General features: G+C 35.5%; 1 non-coding gene across 1 annotated transcript; it reads right to left on the bottom strand.

Annotated features, from left to right (window-relative positions):
* Positions 1–2,812: 2,812 nt before the first annotated feature.
* On the bottom strand, positions 2,813–2,920 carry LOC112704407 (small nucleolar RNA R71). Its single transcript, XR_003155033.1, has one exon. It is a non-coding gene; the product is annotated as a small nucleolar RNA R71 (small nucleolar RNA).
* Between the last annotated feature and the right edge of the window lie 8,646 nt (positions 2,921–11,566).

Here is an 11,566-nt window from a genome sequence, read left to right as displayed (position 1 = left end):
GTATGGACGCGTGCCTGACAAACACTTCCGTTCTACCTGCGAAAGCTAGAGTGGTATCTTTTGGATTCCTAGTCCATGACGCATGGTTGCCTCTCCTAACAACAGATCCTTCCATTCCGTGAGATCAGAGTCTTTGTGGTATAAGCTAGAATCCATTGGTAGCATTCTTGAGATCTGGAAAGTCTAAACCTTGTCTGTGGTATTCCGAGTAGGATCTAGGATGGGATGACTGTGACGAGCTTCAAACTCGCGACTGTAGGGTGTGGTGACAGACGCAAAAGGATAGTAAATCCTATTCCTACACGATCGAGAACCAACAGCTGATTAGCAATGCGGGAAACCGTAGAGGACCTTTTTCACTGAGAGGATGGGAAGTAGCCATTGACAATGGTGACGCCCTACATACAGCTTGCCATAGAAAGGAGTATGAAGGGTTGGATGAAGGCAGTAGGAAAGCAGAGATTCAAGAAGGATAAAGCATCTCCATACACTTATCTGAAATTCCCACCAATGAATTACATAAGTATCTCTATCTTTATTTTATGTTTATTTATCTTTTTAATTATCAAAACTCTATAACCATTTGAATCCGCCTGACTGAGATTTACAAGGTGACCGTAGCTTGCTTCAAGCCGACACTCTCCGTGGGATCGACCCTATTACTTGGACGACCCAGTGCACTTGCTGGTTAGTTGTGCGAAGTTGTGAAAAAGAGTGATACTACAATTGTACGTACCAAGTTGTTGGCGCCATTGAGATCACAATTTCGTGCACCAAATTTTTGGCGCCGTTGCCGGGGATTGTTCGAGTTTGGACAACTGACGGTTCATCTTGTTGCTCAGATTAGGTAATTTTCCTTTATTTTCTTTTCAAAAAGTTTTCAAAGATCTTTCAAAAAATAGTTTTTCTTCTTTTTTTCGTTCCTCCCAAAATAATTTTCGGAAAAACACAAAAAAATTTTATAAAATCATAAAAACCAAAAATATTTTGTGTTTCTTGTTTGAGTCTAGTGTCAATTTTTGTGTTTGGTGTCAATTGCATGTTTTTAAAATTTGTGCATTTTTTCAAAAAATTCATGCATTGCATTCTTCATGATCTTCAAGTTGTTCTTGACAAGTCTTCTTGTTTGATCTTCATATTTTCTTGTTTTATGTCTTTTCTTGTTTTTCATATGCATTCTTGAATTCTTAGAGTGTAAATATTAAAAATTTCTAAGTTTGGCATCTTGCATGTTTTCTTTTTTTGAAAATTTTTCAAAAATAAGTTCTTGATGTTCATCATGAGCTTCAAAGTGTTCTTGGTGTTCATCTTGACATTCATAGTGTTCTTGCAGGCATCATATGTTTTGATTCATAATTTTTATATTTTGAGTCATTTAGTTGTTTTTCTCTCCCCTCATTAAAAATTCAAAAATAAAAAATCTTTCTCTTATTTGTCTCATAAATTTTCGAAATCTTTGGGTTGACTTAGTCAAATTTTTTTTAAAATAAGTTGTTTCTTATTAGTCAAGTCAAGATTTCAATTTCAAAAATCTTATCTTTTCAAAATCTCTTTCAAAAATCAAATCTTTTTAATTTTTTTATTATTTTCAAAAATTTTTAAAATTGATTTTTAAAATCTTTTTCTTAATTTTATTTCATAATTTTCGAAAACTTTACTGACAATTAATGTGATTGATTCAAAAATTTGAAGTTTGTTACTTCTTGTTAAGAAAGGTTTAATCTTTAATTTCTAGAATAATATCTTTTATTTTCTTGTTAGTCAAGTAATTAATTTTAATTTTAAAAATCAAATCTTTCTAAATTTCCTTTTCAAATCTTTTTCAAAACAAATTTCAATCAAATCTTTTTCAACCATATCTTTTCAATCATATCTTTTTCAAATCATATCCTTTTTCAAAATCAATTTCAAAATCTTTTCTAACTTCTTATCTTTTCAAAATTGATTTTCAAATCTTTTTCAACTAACTAATTGACTTTTTGTTTGTTTCTTATCTTTTTCAAAACCACCTAACTACTTTTCTATCTCTAATTTTCGAAAATCACTAACCCTTTTTTTTCAAAAAAAATAATTTTCGAATTTCTCTCCCTCTCATCTCTTTCTATTTATTTTATTTATCTACTAACACTTTTCTTCATCCAAAAATTCGAACCCTCTCTTCTCCTCTGTGTTCGAATTTTTCTCTTCTCCTTCTTCTATTCTTTTCATCTTCTACTCACATAAAGGAATCTCTATACTGTGACATAGAGGATTCTTCTTCTTTTCTGTTCTCTTTTTTTATATGAGTAGGAGCATGGACAAGGACATTCTTGTTGAAGCAGATCCTGAACCTGAAAGGACTCTGAAGAAGAAGCTAAGAGAAGCTAAAGCACAATAATCCAGAGAAAACCTTACAGAGAATCTCAAAAAAGAAGGAGACATAGCCGAACCTAACAACAATGCAAGGAAGATGTTTGGTGACTTTACTGCACCAAATTCCAACTTACATGGAAGAAGCATCTCAATCCCTGCCATTGGAGCAAACAATTTTGAGCTAAAGCCTCAATTAGTTTCTCTGATGCAACAGAATTGCAAACTTTATAAACTTCTATCAGAAGATCCTTTTCAGTTCTTATCTGAATTCTTGCATATCTGTGACACTGTTAAGACCAATGGGGTTGATCCCGAGGTCTACAGGCTTATACTTTTCTCTTTTGCTGTAAGAGACAGAGCTAGAGTATGGTTAGACTCTCAACCTAAAGATAACCTGAACTCTTGGGATAAGCTGGTCACGGCTTTCTTAGCCAAGTTCTTTTCTCCTCAAAAGTTGAGTAAGCTTAGAGTGGATGTTCAAACCTTCAGACAGAAAGAAGGTGAATCCCTCTATGAAGCTTGGGAGAGATACAAGCAACTAACCAAAAAGTGTCCTTCTGACATGCTTTCAGAATGGACCATCCTGGATATATTCTATGATGGTCTGTCTGAATTATCTAAGATGTCATTAGACCACTCTGCAGGTGGATCTATTCACCTAAAGAAAATGCCTGCAGAAGTTCAGGAACTCATTGACAAGGTTGCAAATAACCAGTTCATGTACACTTCTGAAAGGAATCCTGTGAGTAATGGAACGCCTCAGAGGAAGGGAGTTCTTGAAATTGATGCTCTGAATGCCATATTAGCTCAGAAAAAAATGCTGACTCAGCAAGTCAATATGATTTCTCAGAGTCTGAATGGATTGCAAAATGCATCCAACAATACTAAAGAAGCATCTTCTGAAGAAGAAGCTTATGATCCTGAGAACCCTGCTATGGTAGAGGTGAATTACATGGGTGAAGGCTATGGAAACACCTATAATCCCTTATGGAGAAATCATCCAAATTTCTCATGGAATGATCAACAAAAGCCCCAACAAGGCTTTAATAATGGTGGAAGAAATAGGTTTAGCAATAGCAAGCATTTTCCATCATCCTCTCAACAACAGACAGAGAATTCTGAGCAGAGTCCCTCTACCTTAGCAAACATAGTCTCTGATCTATCTAAGGCCACTCTAAGTTTCATGAATGAAACAAGGTCCTCCATTAGAAATTTGGAGGCACAAGTGGGCCAGTTGAGTAAAAGAGTCACTGAAACTCCTCATAGTACTCTCCCAAGCAATACAGAAGAGAATCCCAAAAGAGAGTGCAAGGCCATAACTGTGAGCAACATGGCCGAACCTAGAGAGAGTGGAAAGGGCGTGAATCCCAGTGAGGAAGACCTCTTGAGACATCCTCTGGACAAAAAAAAAATTTCCAATTGAGGAATCTAAGGAATCCGGGCTCATCTAGAGACCATAGAGATTCCATTAAACCTCCTTTTACCATTCATGAGCTCTGATGACTATTCATCTTCTGAAGAAGATGAAGACATTGTTGAAGGGCAAGTTGTCCAGTATTTAGGAGCAATCATGAAGCTGAATGCCAAGCTATTTGGTAATGAGACTTGGGAGGATGAGCCTCCATTGCTCATTAATGAACTAAATACCTGGGTTCAGCACACTTTACCTCAAAAAAAGGATCCTGGTAAATTCTTAATTTCCTGTACCATAGGTACCATGACTTTTGAGAAGGCTTTGTGTGACCTGGGGTCAGGCATAAATTTAATGGCACTCTCTGTAGGGGTGGAAACAGACCAGGCCAGGCCAGGCTTTGCTCTTAACAGGCCAGGCCTGTTATACAGTTGATTGGCCTGAGCTTGGCCTGCAGCCTATTATAGGTTCTTTATAAAGTACTAGGCCTGGCCTATTATTCAGCCTGGCCTGGCCTGAAGCCTGTGGCATTTATGTATCCGGTGGTAATACTGGAAAACAAAGTGCTTAGGGCCACGGCCAAGACTCATAAAGTAGCTGTGTTCAAAAATCAACATACTTAACTAGGAGAATCAATAACACTATCTAAAATTCTGAATTCCTATAGATGCCAATCATTCTGAACTTCAAAGGATAAAGTGAGATGCCAAAACTGTTCAGAAGCAAAAAGCTACAAGCCCCGCTCATCTAATTAGAACTAAGTTTCATTGATATTGTGGGATTCATTGTATATTATCTTTTTTTATTCTATTTTGTTTTCAATTGCTTGGGGACAAGCAACAATTTAAGTTTGGTGTTATGATGAGCGGATAATTTATACGCTTTTTGGCATTGTTTTTACATAGTTTTTAGTATGAATTAGTTAGTTTTTAATATATTTTTATTAGTTTTTAAGCAAAATTCACATTTCTGGACTTTACTATGAGTTTGTGTGGTTTTCTGTGATTTCAGGTATTTTCTGGCTGAAATTGAGGGACCTGAGCAAAAATTTGATTCAGAGGCTAACAAAAGACTGCAGATGCTGTTGGATTCTGACCTCCCTGCACTCGAAATGGATTTTTTGGAGCTACAGAAGTCCAAATGGTGCGCTCTCAACTGTGTTGGAAAGTAGACATCCAGGGTTTTCCACCAATATATAATAGTTCATACTTTACCAGAGTTTAGACGACGCAAACTGGCGTTCAACGCCAGCTTTCTACCCTATTCTGGTGTTAAATGCCAGAAACATGTTGCAAGCTAGAGTCAAATGCCAGAAACAAGTTATAAACTGGCGTTTAACTCCAAGAATGACCTCTACATATGAAAGCTTCAATGCTCAGCCCAAGCACACACCAAGTGAGCCCGAAAGTGGATTTCTGCATTATTTACCTATTTTTGTAACCCTAGTAATTAGTTTAGTATAAATAGAACTTTTTACTATTGTACTAGGGGTCTTTTTCCCTATTTTTCGAATTCAGATATCATTTGGGGAGGCTGGCCATTCGGCCATGCCTAGACCTTGTTCTTATGTATTTTCAACGGTGGAGTTTTTACACACCATAGATTAAGGTGTGGAGCTCTGATGTTCCTCGAGTATTAATGCAAAGTATTACTGTTTTCTATTCAATTCATGCTTATTCTTATTCTAAGATATCATTCGCACTTCAACCTGATGAATGTGATGATATGTGACACTCATCACCATTCTCACTTATGAACGCGTGCTTGACAAACACTTCCATTCTACTTGCGAAAGCTAGAGTGTGTATCTCTTGGATTCCTGGTTCACGATGCATGGTTACCTCTCCTGATAATAGAGCCTTCCATTCCGTGAGATCAGAGTATTTGTGGTATAAGCTAGAATCCATTGGCAGCATTCTTGAGATCCGGAAAGTCTAAACCTTGTTTGTGGTATTCTGAGTAGGATCTGGGATGGGATGACTGTAACGAGCTTCAAACTCACGACTGTAGAGTGTGGTGACAGACGCAAAAGGATAGTAAATCCTATTCCTACACAATCGAGAACCAACAGCTGATTAACCATGCGGGAAACCGTAGAGGACCTTTTTCACTGAGAGGATAGGAAGTAGCCATTGACAACGGTGATGCCCTACATACAGCTTGCCATAGAAAAGAGTATGAAGGACTGGATGAAGGTAGTAGGAAAGCAGAGATTCAAGAGGGATAAAGCATCTCCATACACTTATCTGAAATTCCCACCAATGAATTACATAAGTATCTCTATCTTTATTTTAAGTTTATTTATCTTTTTAATTATCAAAACTCTATAACCATTTGAATCCGCCTGACTGAGATTTACAAGGTGACCATAGCTTGCTTCAAGCCGACAATCTCCGTGGGATCAACCCTTACTCACGTAAGGTTTATTACTTGGACGACCCAGTGCACTTGCTGGTTAGTTGTGCAAAGTTGTGAAAAAGAGTGATATTACAATTGTGCGTACCAAGTTGTTGGCGCCATTGAGATCACAATTTCGTGAACCAATGGCCGAGGACGCAACAAGTAAGAAATTTCTTGTCATTTGCTTTAATAATTATAAGATGGTTGATGGTAGATTTGTCATGGAACAACTGCATGAAATTGAGCATAGTTTAAATAATTTTAAGCAACATAACATGCACATGGATGATACCATTATTGTATCTTCAATTATTGACAAACTCCCTCCATCATGGAAAGAATTCAAAAGAACTATGAAACATAGAAAGGATGATGTTTCTCTTGAGCAATTAAGTAATCACCTTCGTCTTGAAGAAGAGTACTGTAAACAGGACGATACTAAAGAGCAAAGTACTCATGCTAATCTTCACGTAATGGAAGATGGAAAATCTAACAAGCCCAACAAGAAGAGATACCGAGATTTTAATAAATCTCAAGGTAACAATAGTGATATCAGAAAGAATAAAAAGAAAGAAAATTGTTTTCATTGTGGAAAACTAGCACATTTTAAAAAAGAATTTCGTTTCTTAAAAAAGAAGAAAGAAAAGAACGACACAGTAATAAAAGATAATCTTATTGCTATTATTCTGAGATCAACATGATTGAAGACATTGTATCATAGTAGATAGATTCTGGTGCAACTCGACATGTATGCAAGAAAAGAGATTTTTCAAGACATTCAAAGAAGAGAATAGGACTATTCTGTACATGGAAAATGCATCAACTATTCAAGTAATGGGCAAAGGAATAGTGGAACTTGAATTCACTTATGAAAGAGTACTAACTCTTACTAATGTATATTATGTACCCGAAGTCAGAAAAAATTTAGTTTTTCTCCTTCTACTTAATAAGTATGAGTTTAAGTCTGTATTTGAAAGAGACAAATTTATTTTGTCTAAGGGTGGAGTGTTTGTGGGTAAAGGATATCTATTTGAAAATATGTTTAAATTGAATAATAATAATAATAATAATAATAATAATAATAATAATAATAATAATAATAATAAGGTTTCTGTTTATATTGCTGAGTCCTTTTATTTATGGCATAATCATTTAGGACATGTTAATTTTCATAAATTAAATGATATGATAAAATATGATCTTATTCCAAAATCAATTAAAAATTCAGATGTATGCAAAATTTGTATGTTAACTAAAATAACAAGACTTTCTTTTCAAAGAGGGCAAAGAAATTAAAAGTTATTAGAATTAGTACATTCTGATGTATGTGATTTGCATGGTTGGCCTACTATAGGTGAAAAAAAATATTTTGTAATTTTTATTGATGATTTTAGTAGATATTGTTATATATATTTGATGCATTGTAAAGATGAAGTCTTGGATAAATTTAAGATTTTTAAAACTAAAGTTGAATTACAGCATGAAACCTTTATTAAGTGCTTAAGGTCTGACCGTGGAGGAGAATATTATAATCCTAGTTATTTTGAGTCCACTGGTATTATTCATCAAACCACTGCACCATATTCTCCAAAACAGAATGGTATTGCTAAAAGAAAAAATAAGATGTTGGAAGAAATGGTTAATGCTATGCTATCTTATTCTAGTCTAGCCAAAGGTTATTGGAGTGAGGCTATATTAACTGCTTGTTATATTTTAAATAGAATTCCTAATAAAAGAAATAAAATAACTTCATATGAACTTTGGAAGAATAAAAAGCCTAATCTTAAATATCTTAAAGTTTGAAGCTGTAGAGCAATAGTAAAAGTTCCTGAACCTAAAAGAAAGAAATTAGAAAAAAGAGGTATAGAATGTATTTTCTTAGGATATGCTGAGAATAGTAAAGCTTATAGGTTTGTAGTTATTGAATTTAATGAATCATACTCTGCTAATACAGTTATTGAATCAAGAGGTTTCTTAGAGGATATATTTAATTCAACTCTAAGACCTAAAAGTAAAATTTACTTAGAAATAGAAGAAAATGTAGAAAATAAGCCCGTTGAAAAGATTGAACCTAGAAAAAGTAAAAGAATAAGAAAAACAAAGACTTATGGACCAGATTTCTTTATGTTCCTTGTGGAAGGGTAGGAGAATCAATAGATAGCATTGCACCTATATGCCTTCATATGGAAGGTGATCCTGAGATCTTTGAAGAGACTATAAGATCTCGAGATTCAGATTTTTGAAAAGAAGCAATACAAGATGAAATGGAGTCAATAATGAGAAATAACACTTGAAAATTAGTGGAACCTCCTCGTGAGTCAAAGGACATTGGCTATAAATGGATTTTCAAAAAGAAAATAAAAGTAGATGGAACTGTTGATAAGTTCAAAGCACGGTTAGTTGCTAAGGAATTTGCATAAAAAGAAGGAATTGATTACTTTGATACATATACACCAGTAGCAAGAATTGCTACAATTAGAGTGCTTAAAGAACTTGCTTCAATTTTTAATTTTGTCATTCACCAAATGAATATTAAAACAGCTTTTTTAAATGGTAAACTAGATGAAGAGGTGTATATAAAGCAACCCGAAGGATTTATAGTTGCTGGTCAAGAAAATAAAGTGTGCAAATTAGTTAAGTCTTTATATGGAGTGAAACAAGCCACTAAGCAATGACATAAAAAATTTGATGAAACTATTCGTGCTAATGGATATAAAATAAATGAATCTGATAAATAAATGTGTGTATAGTAAAGTTAAAAATGGCAAAGGTGTTATGATTTGTTTATATGTTGATGATATGCTTATTTTTTATACTGATTTAGAAGAGGTAGAAAAAACTAAATATTTTTTGTCTAGTAATTTTGATATGAAAGATATGAGAGTTGCAGATATAATTTTAGGAATTAAAATTGTTAGAAATGGTCATAATTTAGGATTATCTCAATCTTAGTATATAGAAAAAAATTAAAATGATTTGATGAGCTTGAAGAATATTCGGTGAGTACTCCTTTTGATTTAAGTATTAAATTAGTACCCAATACAGGTCGTCTATTTTACAAATTGAGTATGCAAAAATAATTGGATACTTAATGTATGCTATGACCTATACTAGACCAGATATAGCATATATTGTAGGTCGCTTAAGTCGGTATATGGTGCACGAAATTGTGATCAATACTTTTCACAAATCAAATAATCCCCGGTAATGAAACCAAAAACTTGGTGTTCAATACCATGGCATAAACACAACTTCGCACAACTAACCAGCAAGTGTACTGGGTCGTCCAAGTAATAAACCTTACGCGAGTAAGGGTCGATCCCACAGAGATTGTTGGTATGAAGCAAGCTATGGTCACCTTGTAAGTCTCAGTCAGGCAAACTCAAATGGGTATGGTGATAAACGCATAAAACATAAAGGTAAAGATAGAGATACTTATGTAATTTATTGGTAGGAACTTCAGATAAGCGTATGAAGATGTCTTCCCTTCCGTCTCTCTGCTTTCCTACTGTCTTCATCCAATCCTTCTTCCTCCTTTCCATGGCAAGCTTAAGCAAGGGTTTCACCGTTGTCAGTGGCTACCTCCCATCCTCTCAGTGGAAATGTTCAACGCACCCTGTCACGGCACGGCTATCCATCTGTCGGTTCTCGATCAGGCCGGAATAGAATCTAGTGATTCTTTTGCGTCTGTCACTAACGCCCCGCCCTCAGGAGTTTGAAGCACGTCACAGTCATTCAATCATTGAATCCTACTCAGAATACCACAGACAAGGTTAGACCTTCCGGATTCTCTTGAATGCCGCCATCAGTTCTAGCCTATACCACGAAGATTCCGGTTAAAGAATCCAAGAGATATTCACCCAATCGAAGGTAGAACGGAGGTGGTTGTCAGTCACACGTTCATAGGTGAGAATGATGATGAGTGTCACGGATCATCACATTCATCAAGTTGAAGAACAAGTGATATCTTAGAACAAGAACAAGCGGAATTGAATAGAAGAACAATAGTAATTGCATTAATACTCGAGGTACAGCAGAGCTCCACACCTTAATCTATGGTGTGTAGAAACTCCACCGTTGAAAATACATAAGAACAAGGTCTAGGTATGGCCGAATGGCCAGCCTCCCAATGATCTAAGATAGCATCAAAACAAGGATAGCTACCCAGATTGTCTCAATACAATAGTAAAAGGTCCTACTTATAGAAAACTAGTAGCCTAGGGTGTACAGAGATGAGTAAATGACATAAAAATCCACTTCCGGGCCCACTTGGTGTGTGCTTGGGCTGAGCATTGAAGCATTTTCATGTAGAGACTCCTCTTGGAGTTAAACGCCAGTTATAGTGCCAGTTTGGGCGTTTAACTCCCATTTCGGTGCCAGTTCCGGCGTTTAACGCTGTGAATTCTGAGGGTGACTTTGAACGCCGATTTGGGCCATCAAATCTTGGGCAAAGTATGGACTATCATATATTGCTGGAAAGCCCAGGATGTCTACTTTCCAACGCCGTTGAGAGCGCGCCAATTGGGCTTCTGTAGCTCCAGAAAATCCACTTCGAGTTCAGGGAGGTCAGAATCCAACAGCATCTGCAGTCCTTTTTAGTCTCTGAATCAGATTTTTGCTCAGGTCCCTCAATTTCAGCCAGAAAATACCTGAAATCACAGAAAAACACACAAACTCATAGTAAAGTCCAGAAAAGTGAATTTTAACTAAAAACTAATAAAAATATACTAAAAACTAACTAGATCATACTAAAAACATACTAAAAACAATGCCAAAAAGCGTACAAATTATCCGCTCATCACAACACCAAACTTAAATTGTTGCTTGCCCTCAAGCAACTGAAAATCAAATAAGATAAAAAGAAGAGAATATGCAATGAATTCCAAAAACATCTATGAAGATCAGTATCAATTAGATGAGCGGGGCTTTTAGCTTTTTGCCTCTGAACAGTTTTGGCATCTCACTCTATCCTTTGAAATTCAGAATGGTTGGCTTCTTTAGGAACTCAGAATCCAGATAGTGTTATTGATTCTCCTAGTTAAGTATGATGATTCTTGAACATAGCTACTTATTGAGTCTTGGCCGTGGCCCAAAGCACTCTGTCTTCCAGTATTACCACCGGATACATACATGCCACAGACACATAATTGGGTGAACCTTTTCAGATTGTGACTCAGCTTTGCTAGAGTCCCCAATTAGAGGTGTCCAGGGTTCTTAAGCACACTCTTTTTGCCTTGGATCACAACTTTATTTCTTTCTTTTTCTTTCTTTTTCTTTTTCTTTTCTTTTTTTTCGAATTTTTTTTTGAATTCACTGCTTTTTCTTGCTTCAAGAATCATTTTTATGATTTTTCAGATCCTCAGTAACATGTCTCCTTTTTCATCATTCTTTCAAGAGCCAACA

This window comes from Arachis hypogaea, chromosome 7 (genome assembly GCF_003086295.3).
Source record: "Arachis hypogaea cultivar Tifrunner chromosome 7, arahy.Tifrunner.gnm2.J5K5, whole genome shotgun sequence".
Lineage (NCBI taxonomy): Eukaryota > Viridiplantae > Streptophyta > Magnoliopsida > Fabales > Fabaceae > Arachis > Arachis hypogaea.
This window is presented reverse-complemented; position numbering and strand designations above follow the sequence as displayed.